The sequence below is a fragment of the Mustela nigripes genome, chromosome 2, assembly GCF_022355385.1.
Source record: "Mustela nigripes isolate SB6536 chromosome 2, MUSNIG.SB6536, whole genome shotgun sequence".
NCBI classification, from domain to species: domain Eukaryota; kingdom Metazoa; phylum Chordata; class Mammalia; order Carnivora; family Mustelidae; genus Mustela; species Mustela nigripes.
Window position 1 is genome coordinate 185,533,100 of NC_081558.1, and position 19,407 is coordinate 185,552,506.

Here is a 19,407-nt window from a genome sequence, read left to right on the forward strand (position 1 = left end):
AAAAAAGGAAGGTCAGCACCTTGGAGGATAAGATTGGATTGTTGACTTTGATAAATTGGGGAAGTTATGAAAAACAAATGGAACTGACATTCAGTAGGAACAAGTGTAGCATAATGCAATTAAGACAGAGAAAGGAGTTGCATGAGAACAATGAGCAGTAACACAGATTGCTGTGTATAACATTCGCAGCATTCTCAAGTAGGAAGGCAATGTGAAGGTCATTTTACAGAGGAATAAAGAGACGTAGGGAGCCTTCACAACTTATCAAAGGGGAAGAACGAGGAATATTATAACTGTGTCTAGTTTTTCTGCCCAGTGATTTTTCCTCAACACCATATTGTCCCTGAATCTAACAGGAAGAGGTTCAAGGTGTCATACTCGATTAAGGGAACTGACTCCCCACTCAGCACTATCTCATCCATCAGAAAATCTTTCAGTACCACTAAAAATGTATTCTGAATTTCATTACTTCTTTCATTTCTAGTATTTCTGTACTAGTGCAAGGCATCATCCCCCAACCCTGCCCTAGCATCCATTTTCTAATGGTAGACCGTGTGACTTCTTCCCCTTATGATTCGTATCCTGCTACTTTGTTTATAAAGTCTACAGTGGGTTAATGGCATTCTCGTTGCTAATAGTTATTCATATGATTTTACCCCCTCCTCCACCTCTTTACATTTGTACCAGCTTTCCTTCTTTCTATTTCTAGAACAAGTTAGGTTCCTATCTATCTTATGATGATGTATTTCCTGTTCACTAATGTAGAAGACTCTCAAATAGTGTGAAAAATATACAGTAAGGCCCAAGAGTCTGATACTATCTTTAAAGTTTTGCATATTTTGATGAAAATTTTCAGGTTGGATGTGAAAAATAATATACCCACATTCTTTTAATACTGAATATTTAAAATAAATTTGCAAGAAGCCACATCCCCCTATGTAAGTTAGCTAATATCTGCATGACTGACAAGAAAGAGCAGTTTCTTTGCCCAATATGAATACATCTGTATTCAAGGTCACATTTTGTTTGAGCTTTGTCACTTTTCACATGAAATTAATTTTTCTTTGCTGACTATTGTCATAATAATTGGATATCCAGTCCATGGAAAGCAATTCTCTGATGTTCCAGTCAGATCTCTGCATTTAAATAAAAACCTAACAGAGCAGAAAACAGAAGGGAAACATGTACACTGATGAGGTGCTGTGTGTTACGCCTGCCTCTGGGTGAGCATACGTTCTGCAGTTGAGTCAACTCAGCGATGCCTACCATCCCTTTTGTTTGGTGCCAACGGTGGCAATGATCAGGAACCATTTACCTTTTTTTGCCTCCTACTATTTCTTTGCTCAAGCTCTCAAAGCCTTAGAAGCTGCTCAAGATAGCACAGGTCTGGGGGAGCTGAGGGAGCCTCATTATAGAACCAAAATGCAACGTGACTGCAGGACTGTGGCTACAGGCAGCTGTCTGGTCATGCTTTGCCACAGCCAGGTTATTTTAAAGTTGGTGTAAATTAAGTATGTTCCTTTTATGTCAGTATCTTCTGGGCTCAGACATCTTTCAAGAAGGCAGGAAAATAATTAATTTTGGATTTGTGCATATTCAGTGTACTTGTGAGAACTACTTTGGAAGCTTTTGTAGGAAAAAAAAAGTTATAATTTTCAGTTGGATGGGTGGAAACCAGCACTTGATTTAAACAGAATTTATATACATTTGGAAAAAGTGCATGAAATCACTACTTAATGGAATATAATAAATATTTTTGGCAATCATACTTATGTGCTATCCTGAGAAATGTGTTTCTGTACTAAAAGCAAGTGATAAGTAAAATTGGTGAGCAGATGAGTCAGAAAAGAGTTGCAGAGAATAAACTGTTCTTTTGTTGTTGTTATTGTTTATGTTACAAGGGAGAAAGTGTTCTTGTTGTTTAGTATAGGTTATGCCAGAACACAGCTAAATGTAAAAAAATTGTGCCAACTTTGTGATGCAAAAGCACAGGTGTTATAACTTTTCTACTTAGAATGATTTATTTAATAAATTATATATTTTTATACCTAGAAGGGACGTCAAATATCACTTAGCACATCATTTCCCAAATTGTATTGCATGAAGTTTCAAAAACTGAGCAAACAAATAAAAACAAAACTGTCCGGAGTTAAACAGTTTTGTGTATCTGGAAGGAATTCAGCCATTTACACTGGTTTATCTAATGCATGATTTCACACAGTGTTTCGTACCATGACGTTCATTGGATCAGCAGCATTTCCTAAATTGATTGCTTTGGTACTGACATTAACATCCTTAGGGACCCAACTTTTCTTATAAGCAAAGGTCAGTGAGTAAATTGCAAAACAGTTCTAATAGTAAAGGAAGTAAGGTCCGAGCAGGCTAAATGGCTGTGCCAAAGCCACAGGGTCTTACTGGTCTTGCCAGGTCTTTGGTTTCTAGAGCTCTACTCTTTCGGCTCCATACTTTACTTTTCATTAGCTGAGATGACCAGCATTTTGCCTCAATATAGACACAGCCTCTTTCCCACTAAACATAAATATCATGCTAACAGGTGGTGAGATGCATTACCAATGCGAGCCAGTTCCTCCAAGGATTTTGACTTGGGCAGAAGAGTGTTTAGCTTGTCACCTGCCCTTAGGTGTCAGATCAGATATCTCCCTAGTGAGAAGCTCTTTATGGGAGTTCAAAAATAACTTTCAGCTGTCACATAAGATACTTCTCCAAAAATACAAAGAAAAATTTTATTTACAGGAAAGAATTTAACTTCTCTGGCAATTTCAAAACACCTCTCCCTATATGGTCTATAGCTATATGTGTACAACAAATGCATGCACAGAAATCTTCTGCAAGAAACTGGAACATATAGGTCCCTCAACAAGTGGGACAAGGGCAATAAGAAGATTCTACAGGGATGTTCCAGAAATGTCTTTTATTCTTCTGAAATACTGATTGTTAGAACCATATACAAGATTGAACTGTCTATATTTTCCTGAAAAGGAATATATCAGAGTCACATTCACTAGTTTGGATGTTTGCTGGCATTTTAAACTGCTCATTTGGAGTTAAGAAAAGTAAGCATTGTTTTTTATATCAACAAAATTATATATGTTGTCCCAGATGTATAAACAGCTTGTTTGCCAGTAATGTTAGGTGCATTTGTTTGTTATGGGGGACTTCTATTTTTATTTCTGGGGGACTTTTAGAAACATTTATTTATTGTGAGGGACTTTTAAAACAAGCTCATGGTTAAATGATGACTTCCTAAACTATAAGGCAGTATTTAAAAGAGCCATTCTTGTCTATTTAAATGTTTGTAGTTCTGTCAAGATCATTTTGAAAGTGGTGATATATGGTTCAAAGCATCTCAAAGGCTATAGGTTTTTATTGCATATATTCTTTTTTTTTAAGATTTTATTTATTTGACACAAAGAGAGACTGAGAGAGGGAATACAAACAGGGAAAGCAGGAGAGGGAGAAGCAGCCTTTCTGCGGAGCAGGGAGCCCCATGTGGGGCTCCATCCCTGGATGCTGGGATCATGATCTGAGTGGAAGGCAGACGCTTAAAGACTGAGCCACCCAGGCATCCCTATTGCATATGTTGTGATACATACTCATTTATTTGCTTTAAGGGGGTTTTATTTTAAAATTGCAAAAGCAACACATATGAAAGAGAGTTAAATGGTATAAAAACATCATAACAAAAAGTTCTCTCCTGTCCTCTCCAACCCCCAATGTCTTTTTCTAAATCTTACGGATATTCTTCTGCTTTCCCAATGCAGATAGAAAGTCTTGATGTTTAACAGGATAGACTTTACAATTTTCTTTCTGCATATTCACATGCACATCATTTTACAAGAGTGGGATTGTATCATATGACCAATGAGTTTTGAAGAAGTTTATTTTCCATTACATGCTTGCCCTTTCTCTTCTCTCCAATCAGTACATTCCTGATCACCCAAGAATAATGCACATTGATAGATTCTTCCATTTTTCTCTCTGTGCTTTGTGTGGTTTTTCCTTCCATCCGTCTTGACTATCAATGAGAGATATTCATACATATATATGTATGTTTCTATTATGTTTTATTAATATTTCTTTTTTGATTTTTCAGTTTCCATTTTTATTTGTATTGTATGTATTTGTTTGTATTCCTTAAATGTATTTCACCAGACTGATAAAGTGAAGTGTCCCAGTGAATGTGCTCAATATTTAGTGAAGCTATAATCCTGGTCTTAAAAATTATCTTAATCCACAAAAAACACAACATATATGTATAGATAACTGAGACTACTTTCATATAAGCATCTCTTTAATACTGATTATTTTATAATTAGTAGAATGTCCATACCCTCAAATTTGCGTATTTTTGTTAATTGATGTTAAATTCCGTATTGCCTGGTATCACTATTATTTACTATTTATTTCAATTCAGTTAATTAACACAGAATATATTATTGGTTTCAGAGGTATATAGATCTGTGATTCATCAGTCTTATATAATACCTAGTGCTCCTGTCATCACATCCCCTCCTTAAGGTCCATCTCCCAGTTACCCCCTCTGGTATCAGTATTTTAATACCTGCTTTGTATTATGTTTACTTAATATCCCCTTGTCTAATCCATTCATTTTCAGACTTTAAAAAAATCTGATTTTTTTCAACTTTTAGTGGAGAATTCAGCCTAATAACTTACATACTTGGTATTTTTTCTAACTTAAATTTATATTTATGTTTCATTTAACTTCGTTGTTGTCTTTTTCTTCTCCTTATTTTATAAGATCTAATAATGTTGTAACCCTTCCTTTTATGCCGCCCGTGTTAATTTGGGAATTTTCCTCTATCTTTTCCTATTGTCAGTAGCTGTTTTCCAATGTTCATAATGAAACCTAGTATTCCTTACTCTTATATGAAAATGAAGTTGCAACCATTGGTTCCAGCAGTAGACTTTCTTTCTCAACTCTTTCCCATCTGCTTTCCTTCCTCTCCCCTTATAAGACCTTCACAATATTTGCATGTATGATTTTTCTGTGTTATCTCTTCTCCACCAGTTAAGAATGCTGGATTATTTTCTTTTTCTTTTCCCTAAGTTTTGCTGTCCTAGATTTAGTACCTTTTTTTTCTAAATTAGCAGACGCATTTTTATTGTCACATGTCTCATCCATTGAAAAGGTTTTTCAGTACTTCTGTTAAATATGCAGAGATCTGATTTTATCCTTTTAAATTTAACTCTAAGTTATAAAGAGGAGTACATTTTTCCCCATTCTTTTATTTCTTCTTTATCTTGGTCTCTTAAAATTTCTGAGCTTATTCATTTTGCTATTTTATCAGGATCATTTTTTTATTGTTTTCTCAGACAGAGTGTGTGGGTGGAATTTTTTATTCTTTGTCCATAGCAGATTCTTTTTATTTGTAATGCATTCTCGGTTAGCCTACAGTTCTGGAATTTTATCAGGGTTTATCTTTTTTTTTCTTTCTTTCTTTAAGTCAATCACAACTAGAACTCTGAGTTTTTGCAATCTATAGGACCAGGTCTCTATATCTCTTTCCTCCATATTTTTCTTTGTATTCTTTAGAACCTCTTATTTACCTATGCTTTATCTCCTCTAGCTATCCTCTGAGTTACAATTTATGATTTCTATTTGGTTATTTTGTTTTTCTTTCTTTTTTGAATTTTAAATGATACATCTTTTTAAGTAGTATTAAATATAATCAAACTCCAGTATAATAGGAGAATCATAACATGGGGTCTACTGAAATTGGGTATAATCTGGACTTGGATACTGTTTTGTTATCAGATTGAGGAATAATTTGTAGACAGTGAGGCTTATCATTCTACATTTTGACTCCATTTTCATAGACTTTCTGTCTTTTTTCTTCTATTAATATATTTCTCTTCTTTTATATGAAATTGAATTTTACTCAAAATAAGAGAAAAATAAAACTACAGTGAGATACTTTTTCTCTTTTCTTGGGTTGGCAAACAATTTAAAGTTTGGCAACACATTCTACTGGCAAGACTGAGTGGCATCTTCCTTAATTACTGGTGGAAATGCAGATGATAGAACCCATTACAGTGAGCAGTTCAGCCGTCCCTAACAAAATTACGTACGCATTTCCTTTTTAAAAAATTTATTTATTTACTTATTTATTTTCATTCCTATATAATTGACATATAGTGTTATATTAGTTTCAAGTATACAATATAGTGATTTAACAACTCTGTACATTACTCAGTGCTCATCAGAATAAGTGTACTCTTTAATCGCCATCACCTGTATCACCCATTCCCCCATCCACCTCCTCTCTGGTAACCATCAGTTTGTTCTCTATATATAAAAGTCTGTTTTATTGTCTCTTTTTTCTTTATTCATTTGTTTTGTTTTTTAAGTCCCACATATGAGTGAAATCATATGGTTTTTATCTTTCTCTCTTATTTCAGCTAGGGTCTAGGTCGATCCATGCATGATTGCAAATGGCAGGATTCCCCCCCCCCTTTTTTTTTGTGGTGTTACATTGTTAGTTCTTTTCTTTCATTTCTGAGTTTATTTGGATCCTCTCTCTCTCTCTCTGTCTTTTTGATGAGTTTGTCTGAAGTATTGCTTTAATATATTTCTTAAACTTAGTGTTCCAGACTTTTAATTTGTATTTCAATCTCCAATTTGTCAACTGATTTTTTCCATTTAATAAACTCTTAATTTTGGTAATTTACATAAAGTTTAATTTGAATGCTATCTAATGGTACAAGTTTCCTGTTCTTTTCTGGTCTTTTTTCCCAAAACTTATTAGCAATGTATTTTGCATGTTACATTTCTTGCAAATTTCATGGCCTGTGGCCTGACCCAGTTCTGGGCTACTTAAATCATGACACAAATAGTAGAATTTTCTTCCTATTGAGACTAGCAGATATTAACAAGCCTATTGTCAGTATCATTTAAGATGGCAGAAAACCCTTATCTTATTCCCTACTGCCACTTTCCTACTTTTAGTATTAGTGATAATGTTGTTTTACTTTTAAGGTCTCTTCAGTAATGTAAGACTAGACAAAAATGATACATTCATTCCAGCTTTGGTTAACTTTATCTTGGTCTCTTAAAATTTCTGAGCTGTATCTTCATGAAAAATACCAAGTATGTAAGTTTATGTAACTTTCCTCTATGGTGTCATTTTAGATTGGGGATCTACCTACTCCTCAGGATCCATTTACAATGTTCCTCAGCATCTCCTCCTGGCCAGAAAGGAATTCAGGAACATTTCTTTCCTTCAGAACTCAAAACAGAAACTTGAAGCTTCATTCATACAGTCTTGCACCACCTGCCTTCCAAAGGTGCCCTTAGCTTGGCTCAGATGAGGCGATCGTTTTGATTTAGCAGAGGGACGCTAATTTAAAGTGCCATTTTCCCAGAATCTTCTTCAAATTCCTTTAAAATTTATCCATTTACATCTTTATTTGCCTATTTATCTATATATCTGTAATTTTTTCTATATCTATAAATTTATTATTCATCTATCACTTATATATATCATTCAAAGTGGAGAACTTATCATTGATTTTTCTTTACTTAGAATCCTAACATTTATTGCTTCCCATGCTATTATATTGTTTGTGTTTGTTTTGTGATTCCTCAATAAAATTTGTCTTTTCTATTAGCAATATTATTATTATAATGCAAGATCAAAAAGAGATCATTTGTATGAAGAGAATATATAAAACTGTTACTCTCATTTGCACCCATTTGAACCAGTTTTCCTTTTACTTATTCATTTTTTTTTTTTTTATGGTACAGTATTTTCTCGTGTGTGATGAGAAAAAATGCTTTCTTGCCCCTCACCTTTTGATAGTAACAAATGCTTGAGAAAGTTTTTGAGGGTTCAGATTTATTCATACAATAAATAATTTAAAATTAACCTGGAAAAATAGTATTTTTATAATAAACATTTTAAAGATGGATTAATTTATCTTCATAGATAATATCTTACTGAAATAGTACTTGTTCTGTTAAATATAGACACGTTATCCAAGTAAAACTTAAGATTTCTATCTTGTCTTGCAAACTTAGGCAAAGAATTGCCTAACTGTTGTAATCTAAATGTTTACCCTTTAACATGTAAATGACCTTCTCTGAGAATTAATTGGCCATGCACTACTTTTTTGAAGGTTAAGAGGTGAAAATAAAGCCAGTTATTTATTTAAAGCCAATAAATGAGTAGAGCATTTTCTGACTCTAGTTGCCTCTGAGAAATCATTGTTAGAACCATGCATTAGGAGAAGTTTTTGTTCTTTTAAAAGTTCAAATGTATTCTGTTGAAAATGAGTATTTTTATAACTGATAGTATTTTCCTTTCTCTTTGGTCAACAAGGAGCTGAGCTTCAAATACAGGTTAATTCTAGCCACCTTGTTGGCCTTTAGTTCTTGCACATTTGTTTACTCTGTCTCTCATCCCATAACACTTCCTTTCCCTTAAACCAGTTTTCACTTAGGCTTTGTAGTTGCCTTTATACTTGTCTTGTTGTTGGTTTTCCATATGTTGTGAAATTAGGGAGTGTAAAGCAAACTAGATAGGTAAGTGAAGTAGTCATTGAGAAGCTAAATAAATAGACATCTAAATAAATAGACAGCTAAAAAACAACAACTGTGGCTTTGAAAGTATTTTGACCTATGTTATACTTGATCTCTTACACTCATTAAATGAAACTTCAAGGATATACTTGAAAGACTTGAAAGCTTTTAGAATAATTAGGGGACATTTCATCAATCATTAGCCTGGTCTTTGCTGGCAGATTGGTGCTGGTTAGATGTCTGTCAGGTAAAGAATGCAGGGACTCGCTGGATGGTGTACTATAGATAAGGTCTAAGGTCAGGGTGTTAGATTTACTGGGAAATTACTACCAAACAAACAAATGAAAAAAAAATGTTTTTGCTATGGATAATATTTCCTATTGAAACACATATAATCATATATCCACTTATTTCTATCTAACAGGTACACCATAAGAAGACAAAGGAAATAAATCATATTTTTCTAGGTTTTGTTAACCTCAACGCTAGGTAATTCTATCTTCATAGATTCTGAACTACTCTTGACTATTCATCCTTACAGTTGAGAAAGGATGATCTTTCTAAATTCAAATTTAAATCATGTAAGTTTTCTGCTTAAAGTTATTTATTGTATATTTTCATATATAACTTAAAATTCAGACTTTGTATAGTATAAAGTCCTCTATTAGCGGGTACTTGCTACCTGTCTGGGTTAATTTCTGAAACTCTCTTCAACAAACCTTGTAATCCAACAATAATAAATTATGTGCCATTCCCAATACACAACACATTCTGTCTTACTTTACAAAAAAAGAGTCATATTATCTTCTGGAACTGTCTTTTCTTTGATGTACAATCTGGTATACTCATCCTTAGCTCATAGGACAAATTTTTTGAATTTCATTGAAAATATTAGTTGTCTGTGCTTTTCTGCTATCATAACTCTATGTGCATGTTGGCAAATGGTTGGTGATCCAATCATATGTCACCCTACCCTTACATTATTATAAAAGAACTTTGATGTCCTTGCCTTCCTTAACTTCTTTGTCTGTTTACAGTAGACATTACTGTATTGCATAAATTTTTAGCTGCCTTGAATATGGACACACATAAGGCAAACATTATCAGAGAAGATAACCTTGGTTAGAAGAGAATGTGGGGCAGGAGGAGGACTGTGACAGCGAGAGGATGAGTGCGAACTACCTTCCACACCGAAAATATTATATAACAAATGAAGGTGTATGGAAAATTACCACGATTGCCGTGCCCCCAAGAAGAGACAGAACACGAACAGGGAACCTGTATAAAATCAATGGAATCATAATTAGAGGGAGTAGGGACGGAGATGTGTGTTTTGACTGTTGTTTTTGTAATAGGGGCCACTCATCCTTAAACACAGTTTTGGTGCAATGACTTGGAGACAACAATAACAAATGCCATAGACTCTAATAAATTTGAATCTAGAAGAACTGAATTTTTCTACATGTAGAGATGGTCCTATACCTGGGGAAATGCAATAGGAGAGAGATTCAGCTTACTTCTAGGATAGGGCTTACATTTTGCATTAAAATTAATAGTTTTGTCTCCCTTTACATAATTCCTTTAGGGAGAGTGCCTTGACTATTTACTTTTATATCCTTAGAATCTTGTGTAATATTGAAATGTTGAGTGAACGTATGTACGACTGAGTGAAAAATAATAATTGAATAAATACATTGTGTTGGTAATTGTTTCTGCCAGCAGAGGGAAAAATATTAATGTTTCCTAAGAACTGAAGTACTTGGAGTATTTGATTGCTAGATTGCACTGCAGATGGGATATGGATCCCACTCAGAAAAGTAGAATTTAACATAGCATAGAATAATCACTAAGATGATATGAGAATAGATATTTTGTATTACCAAGACACTGATACTTCTTCATCAATTGAAATGGTATTTAGGACTTCTGCAGAGCTTGAAACATAGCTACTAAGGCACTATTAAAAATCCATCGTGTTATCTAGAAAGGAAAATTCAAATGCATAGGATGCTGGGTTGATAATTTAGCTTCATCATACTGTGTAATGTACATGAATAAGATTCCTTTCTCTGTCATATGTATAAGCAGCTAATGTTAAAAGCACATGAAGAATAAATGCGTTTTTAATTATTGGCTGCATTTATGTTGCTGTAGAATCTCAGAGAATTTTATCCTTTTTTTTTTTTTTTTAAAGATCTTTATTTATTTATTTGACAGAGATCACAAGTAGGCAGAGAGACAGGCAGAGAGAGAGGAGGAAACAGGCTCCCCATGGAGCAGAGAGCCCTAGGTGGGGCTCAATCCCAGGACTCTGGGATCATGACCCGAGCCGAAAGCAGAGGCTTAACCCACTGAGCCACCCAGGCGCCCCAAGAGAATTTCATCCTTTTTAAACTAGATTATCATTCTTCAGTGATCTCTATCGTGTGTATGAAGTTAGACCTTACTGAAAGTGTTAATTTGGAGGACTAAAGTGATGATAAATATGGCACACACTTAAATCTTTGTTTTTTGTTTTGTTTTGCTTTGTTTTAAAGAATTTATTTATTTGACAGAGAGAGAGATTACAAGTAGGAAGAGAGAGGGGGAAAGCAGGCTTCCTGCTGAGCAGAGAGCCCAATTTGGGGCTTGATCCCAGGACCCTGAGATCATGACTGAGCCGAAGGCAGAGGCTTAACCCACTGATCCACCCAGGTACCCCTTAAATCTCTTTATGTAAAGTCATTCTTTGTAACCACAGTATTAGCTTTTGGCAAAAATGGCAAAAAAAATTTTAAAAAAATTTTTTAAAGATTTTTATTTATTTGACAGAGAGAGACACAGTGAGAGAGGGAACACACTCTTGGGGCGCCTGGGTGGCTCAGTGGGTTAAAGCCTCTGCTTTTGACTCAGGTCATGATCCCAGTGTCCTGGGATCGAGCCCCTCATTGGGCTCTCTGCTCAGCAGGGAGCCTGCTTCCCCCCCTCTCTCTGCCTACTTGTGATCTCTGTTTGTCAAATGAATAAATAAATAAATAAATCTTTCAAAAAAAATGGCATCCTTCTCAGTGCCTTTTGTATCTAGATGAATAGAGTATCTAGATGACTAGAGTAATTCTCTCACTGTTCAACATATAAACTTTGTAGGTAGTCTACCTTAATCTCATGATCTGATTACTTTTGAAGATAACTACTACTGAAGTAGAGTTGACATATAATGCTGTATTAGTTTCAGTTATACAACAAAGTGATTTGGAAATTCTACACATTATGCAGTGCTTTGCCACGAGAGTTGTAGACACCATCTGTGTTCATATGCTACGTAGGGTAATGTTGAGCCTTGAGAGATAACCACAGAAAATGAGAGATGTAGTATGTAGTTGGGAGTTTTAAGACCTGCCAATCTGTTCACTAGTCACATACCAGTAATACTATTTGTTTCTTAAAGATTCTCTAACTAAAGCAAAATCAGCATTTTGAAATAAATTTCACAACAAATATTCCTTTATATAAAAAATTGTAGAAATGGAGCCTTTGGCATCTGAGTGATGCATATTAAAAGTACATCTCATTGTAGTGTGGCTTTCTTTCTGTCTTTCTTTCTCTCTTTCTTTCTTTTTTTGATCACGTGTGCTTCTGGGCAGTGGAGAGGAGCAGAGGGAGAAGAAGAGAGAATCTTAATCAGGCCCAATGCTCAGCACAGAGCCCCATGCAGACTCAATCTCACAACCCTGAGATCATTGAAATCAAGAGTCATTTGCTTAATGGACTTGAGCCACGCTGGTGCTCCATGTGTGATTCTGAAAGTAGTTACAATAAAGTGAATTTCTGTTAGAAAATTAAGAAAAAAAAAACAGTTTTCATTTATAGATGAAATAAAATTTATTTATATCTTTATTCGTAATTTACCATGAATGTAGAATAATGACATTTTAAAAATAGATTTTATTTATATATTTGGCAGAGAGAGAAAGAGAGAGAGTGCAAAAGCACAGGGAGCAACAGGCAGAAAGAGAAGTAGGCTTCCTGCAGAACTTAATCCCAGGACCCTGGGATCATGACCTGAGCCAGAGGTAGCCATTTAAGCAACTGAGCAACCCAGGCGTCCTGAGTAATAACATTTTGTTACATTAGTTATTATATCTCTTCTTTTGCTTAGAATTTGTTTTGTTTTGTTTTAGAGACAGAGGGCCCATGAGCATGCAGAGGGGAGGTGGGGCAGAGTAAGAGGAAGAGAGAGAATCCCAAGCAGGCTATGTGCTCAGCACAGAGCCCCACCTGGGGGCTCCATCTCAGGACCCAGAGATCATGACCTGAGCCAAAACTGAGAGTCAGATGCTCAGACAACTGAGCAACCCAGGTACCCCTAGAATATGTTTGAAAAGAAAGACACTGGCTCATATTTATTTATTTATTTATTTAAAATATTTTATTTATTTATATAGAGAGATCACAAGTAAGCAGAGAGGCAGGCAGAGAGAGAGGAGGAAGCAGACTCCCTGCTGAGCAGCGAGCCCGATGTGGGGCTCGATCCCAGGACCCTGGGATCATGATCTGAGCCAAAGGCAGAGGCTTAACCCACTGAGCCACCCAGATGCCTCTTACTTAAACCTATTTAATTCCTACATTTGGACATTTTTGCTACTTTTTTGTTGTTATGAATGTATTTATAAGTAAAGATATCATGGTGTTTTATCTTTAATCTTTTATTAAAGATAAAGATAAAAGATAAAGATAAAACATCTTTTATCTTTAAATATCACATATACATCTATAATAAATTTGAAAATCTCTGATATAACCACAATACTGTTAGCTCATCTGAAAGTTTAAAATATTTTCCAAAAATGATTTACTATCCAGTCTATATTCAGATGTTACCAACTATCCCCAAAATATATTTTATAGCTGTTTTATTTTATACTGCTTTTTTAAAGTTTTATACTTTTTTATTTTATATTTTTTATTATTTAAAAAAATTTTTTAAAGATTTTTATTTATTTGACAGAGAGAGACACAGTGAGAGAGGGAACACAAGCAGGGGGACTGGGAGAGAGAGAAGCAGGCTTCCTGCAAGGAGCAGGGAGCCTGATGTGGGGCTCGATCCCAGGACCCTGGGATTATGACCTGAGCTGAAGTCAGATGCTTAACGATTGAGCCACCCAGTTGCCCCTAGTTCAAATTTTTTATTTATATACTGTTGTTTATTTTATATTTTTAAAATTTTTATACTGTTTTAAGACTAGCATCTGTACATTTTATTATATCTCTTTAGTCCTTTAATCTAGAACAGTTCTAACATGAGATTTTTTAATGATAGTCACTGAAATATTATAAGGGGGAATACTTTATGATGATAGTTGTACCCTTCATCTTGTTAGGATGGTTGGTTGTTGTAGCAGCTGCCACAGGACATTTGCTCAGACCTTCTCAACACAGAAACCTTGTGGTGGAGAGTATGGTCAGCTGACAGCCTTTAGTTGCTGTACGTTTAGGTTTCACCTCAGCTTTCACTCGGAGGCCTTACTCTCTCTTCCCCGGTTTCTTCTAGCCGATTTCTTACGTATCTACTTCTGTCCTGGTGACTTTTGGAGGTCCTGAAATGATTTAAAAAAAAAATTTGGTGTGAGAAATGTGAAAAATTCTCTTTACACTCATTATGGTTTCTATCTTTCTTATACGCACACAGACATACGTGTATATACACATATGCATATATATATATCGGTAATACATGGAAATGAATGGAAAGCTACAGCATTCTATTGTATTTACGGTATTTAATATTTTTCATTTTATTGTCATGCAGCACTAAAGTAATACATAATGGTTTAATAAATTATTCTGAAATATGGGAATTATGACTGCTCCTTGCCCGGGGATTCTCTGTGTATTTTCACTCCACAATTACAAACCACTAATAAACAGTAAATAGTTCAGAATAAAATACTGAACGGTAGCACTTACTCTCATCAGAGGAATGCCATCTTTAATCATCAAACTAGGACTCTGTTTATTTTACTAATACATTGATGAGAACAAAATTATATGAAGTTATTCATTAAGCTTCAATTTTTGTTATCGAAATACAAAATGTGGGAGATTCAAATGTGCTTTTATTTCCTCATGGGATTCAGTTGAACAATTGAATTTACTTTCATTTACTCATTTACTCAAACAATTCATTTCCTCATTTAATTCTACGAGTTTGGGTAGCATAGACATTTTCACAATATTTATTCTTCCAATCCAGGAGCATGGAACATTTTTCCATTTCTTTGTGTCTTCCTCAATTTCTTTCATGAGTACTTTATAGTTTTCTGAGTATAGATTCTGTGCCTCTTTGGTTAGGTTTATTCCTAGATATCTTATGGTTTGGGGTGCAATTGTAAATGGGATTGACTCCTTTCTTCTGTCTTGCTGTTGGTGTAGAGAAATGCAACTGATTTCTGTGCATTGATTTTATATCCTGACACTTTACTGAATTCCTGTACAAGTTCTAGCAGTTTTGGAGTGGAATCTTTTGGGTTTTCTACATATAGTATCATATCATCTGCGAAGAGTGATAATTTGACTTCTTCTTTGCCGATTTGGATGCCTTTAATTTCCTTTTGTTGTCTGATTGCTGAGGCTAGGACCTCTAGTACTATGTTGAATAGCAGTGGTGATAATGGACATCCCTGCCGTGTTCCTGACCTTAGCGGAAAAGCTTTCAGTTTTTCTCCATTGACAATGATATTTGCGGTGGGTTTTTCATAGATGGCTTTGATGATATTGAGGTATGTGCCCTCTATCCCTACACTTTGAAGAATTTTGATCAGGAAGGGATGCTGTACTTTGTCAAATGCTTTTTCAGCATCTATTGAGAGTATCATATGGTTCTTGTTCTTTCTTTTATTGATGTGCTGTATCACATTGACTGATTTGCGGATGTTGAACCAACCTTGCAGCCCTGGAATAAATCCCACTTGGTCGTGGTGAATAATCTTTTTAATGTACTGTTGAATCCTATTGGCTAGTATTTTGTTGAGTATTTTTGCATCTGTGTTCATCAAGGATATTGGTCTATAGCTCTCTTTTTTGGTGGGATCCTTGTCTGGTTTTGGCATCAAGGTGATGCTGGCCTCATAAAATGAGTTTGGAAGTTTTCCTTCCATTTCTATTTTTTGGAACAGTTTCAGGAGTTTGTACTGAACTCCTGGACAGTGAAAGATTTGCCATCATTGAATACTTGTCTCAATCCTCAGGTTGTTTCATGGAATGAATAAGTTTGGAAGAGGAAAGAAGTTTTGGAAGCTCAGAGGAAGGGTGTAGGAATTACAACCGGAGAGGCCAGAGAAAGCATCCAGCTTTGCTGCTGGACTATTTTGCTCTTTGGGTACCTCCTCAACACCGAAGGGCCCAGTAAATATGTGCATCCTGGATTATACAAAAAACAAACCTGCCCCCGGCCTTCCTGTCAGGCCAAACTGCAAGCGGGATCCCAGGCCACCTCCCCACCAGCGCTCCACCACGGACAGTCCTGTTTCCATTTTATAAAGATAGTGGAGTGGGATTGCTGCAACCTTGGGACTAACGACTATCTAAACATTGCCTAAAAGAAGATTTCTGTTGACGTGGAGCAGAATACATCTATTACCCACTGTCTGAGAGACTTCAGCAATGCAGAAACACTGTGTAGTGAACAGACCTGTTACTGTCAAATGTGCTGGAGGAAGCAGGAGGCCCAGAAAAGTATGAGAGTGAAAAAGCTGCCCATGATTTTGGCCCCGCACCTGAAGCGGTTCAAGTACATGGAGCAGCTCCACAGGTACACCAAGCTGTCTCACCAGGTGGTCTTCGCCCTGGAACTCTCCCTCTTCAGCACTTCCAGCGATGTCGTGCAAATGGACCGCATGTACGACTTGGTGGCTGAGGTGGTTCACTGTGGCAGTGGTCCTAATCCCCGGCATTGTATTACTATTGTGAAGAGTCGTGGCTTTGAGCTTTGGTTTGATGATGACATTGTAGAGAAATGAGATGCCCAAGTTATTGAGGAACTCTATGGCCTGGCATCAGATGTATCAAAAAATTTAGAATTTGGATATATATATATATATATATATATATATATATATATTTTAAGATTTTATTTTTTTATTTGACAGAGATCACAAGTAGGCAGAGAGGCAGGCAGAGAGAGAGGAGGAAGCAGGCTCCCTGCTGAGCAGAGAGCCTGATGCGGGGCTTGATCCCAGGACGCTGGGATCATGGGATTATGACCTGAGCTGAAAGCAGAGGCTTTAACCCACTTAGCCACCCAGGCGCCCCATTCTGGATATATTTTATTCCTTTTTTTTTTTTTTTTAAGATTTTATTTCTTTATTTGCCAGAGAGAGAAAGAGCTCAAGCGCACAGGCAGGCAGAGTGGCAGCAGAGGCAGAGGGAGAGGCAGGCTCCCCACTGAGCAAGGAGCCCGATGTGGGACTCAATCCCAGGACGCTGGGATCATGACCTGAGCCGAAGGCAGCCGCTTAACCAACTGAGCCACCCAGGCGTCCCCTGGATATATTTTATTCTATCAGTCAAGAGAATAACTTAAAGAACTGCAGGACTAAATCAAATGGGGGGAAACAAACATTCAAAGCACTCTTACATGGTTCCCCTACAGACTTTCCTCCCCAGCAGCCCTCCAGGGGTCCAGGGGTAGGACGCCACGTTGGATGGCCTGGCTGTGTTAGACTTTCTCTCCCTTTGGTGTTTGTTTGTTTGTTTGTTTGTTTTTTACATGCAGCAGTATTTGTGGTTTTATTTTAGTCTGAGGTAGAGTTATCTGCAATCAGATTGTAGTAAGATTTATATGAGTAACAGTTGCTAATTTTAGGATCGGGTGAATGCTCCACCACTGGCTGTGTTGGCTGAATCAGAGTGACATTTCCTGCAAATGTCTACAGTCTGTTTTGTGTCTCTGCAGAATTGACGCCCTAAATACCTTTCCGGATGGCATTTCAATGCATTCCTTTAACTTGTCCCTGGAAGCACTCCTACCCAATTTTAGCTGTTCTGCCTCTTTTCTGAGAAAAGGACAGAAGAATTGGGCAAATGTTCACCTTTTAGGGCTGCAACTACAGCTTTAAGTTTGTGCAAGTGAAAACGTTTAAAAATGAGTAACTTCAATACTAAAACCACCCTCCATGTGGAAAAGGGTGAAGAGAAGCTGTTTCTGGTGGCTAGCGCCTGCCCTGGGCTGTCCTCACCTCACCTTTAGAAACCCTGGGATTAAGAAGGTAGGAAGCTCAGGGCAGGCAAAGCCAAGAGGAGGAAGCTTTAGTGGACTGTGTAAAGTTACTTTTCTTATCTTTCTACCAAAACTATGGGTCAGGTAAATAACCCTATGCTCTTTGTTTTCAGTGACCGTCTACTTCCGTGAGGTCCTGTGAGTTGTATCTATCATGTATTAGGTACTAATAAGTCTTCCTGGGTGTCATTCCAAACCTGCTGCGGTTTTGCAGTCTGTGGTCACAGGGCTGAGACACTGTGGTGACTGCTCCTGGCCCAGCCTTCCTTAGCCGGTCAGCACCCACATCCTTCTCTACCAGGAAGGACAGAGCACTGCACCTTCATCACCATTGGCCATGTTGGACAACTGTTGGCTTTTTCACATTTCCGACTGTTTACTGAGGAGCTGGTGAGCCCTGGGGCTAATATGGAACCTTCCCTAGAGGGATTAATAAAGTTAGCTGGGTGTGAAGGTAGATAAGAGGAGGTGTCAGTGTATGGGTGAAGGAATGAACAAAATGGTGGTTTTTCTTTGGCTCAGACTCTAGCATGCTTGATAAGACAGTTTTTTGAAGAACTTCATCTCACTATAGTTACTTTTACCTTTTTCACTTTTGTTATATATGTATTTTTTTGATTATTTGAGAATTGGTACCTTTTATTAAAAGCGTGAATTTGGGGGGGAAAAAACAATAAAACCCCAAACAAAACAAAACCAAAAATATAAACCCACCAAAAATCTAAGGTTGAATTAAGGTAGAAAGATCACTGAATAGGATAGAGAATGCACACAGGAGTCTGTACCAAAGAGGAACTTAAGTTTTTCACCATAACTCCGGATTACATATTGGCTGAAGTTTCCAAAATAAAAGCAATACTTCAAGAACAGAAGTTTCTATTTTTGGAAAGGGTTGCATCTTTATAGAAAAAGTGGAATGTGGGTCACCTATTGAATGCCCCAAACTCAATTAACTGTCTTGAAATTAACACTTAAGTCTGGCCTGGACTGCCAAAGCACAAGTGATGGTTGTTACCTGGTATTAGCTGCTACTAGAACCTTAAGCACTTTTCCTGGGAAACAGTAGCCTTCATAGGTTTGGGCTTGCACTTATAAAGCCATTAATCAAGGGAGAACATCTTACTCCAGGCAATTAGTTTTGACAATGGAATAGTAAATAGACCCCAATTAATGACTTTTTGTAATTATTCTTCCCTATGTGGACATTAACTGGTGTTCAGGCGTTAATTGTGACATCAGCATGATTGCCTATCAGTAAAAAGACCATTTTGCAGCTAAATTATGTATTTCAGGGACTCATCTATCTTGTGGCTTTCAGAATATTTTTAACCAGACTTTCAGTCTTGAAAAGGACTAAGAAGTCTGAAAGAAGGAGTCTCATTCATTTTCATTTTCTTATGCCATGTCCACCCAGACTGCCATGATTCATACCTCCCACCGACAAAGACCCATACAAACACTGTAGGATCATGCTGTGCAGTACAGAAGCTACTAGACACAGGAGGCAGTTTAAATTTCTTAAAATTAAATAAAAGTAGAAATTTTAAGATTTAGTCAGACTAGCCACATTTTATGTGCTCAATAACTGTAT

The 19,407-nt window shown here is 36.5% G+C and overlaps 1 pseudogene; it reads left to right on the top strand.

The window, feature by feature from the left end:
• Window positions 1-2,232: 2,232 nt before the first annotated feature.
• On the top strand, window positions 2,233-17,115 carry LOC132010609 (ubiquitin carboxyl-terminal hydrolase 46-like; annotated as a pseudogene).
• Window positions 17,116-19,407: the final 2,292 nt, after the last annotated feature.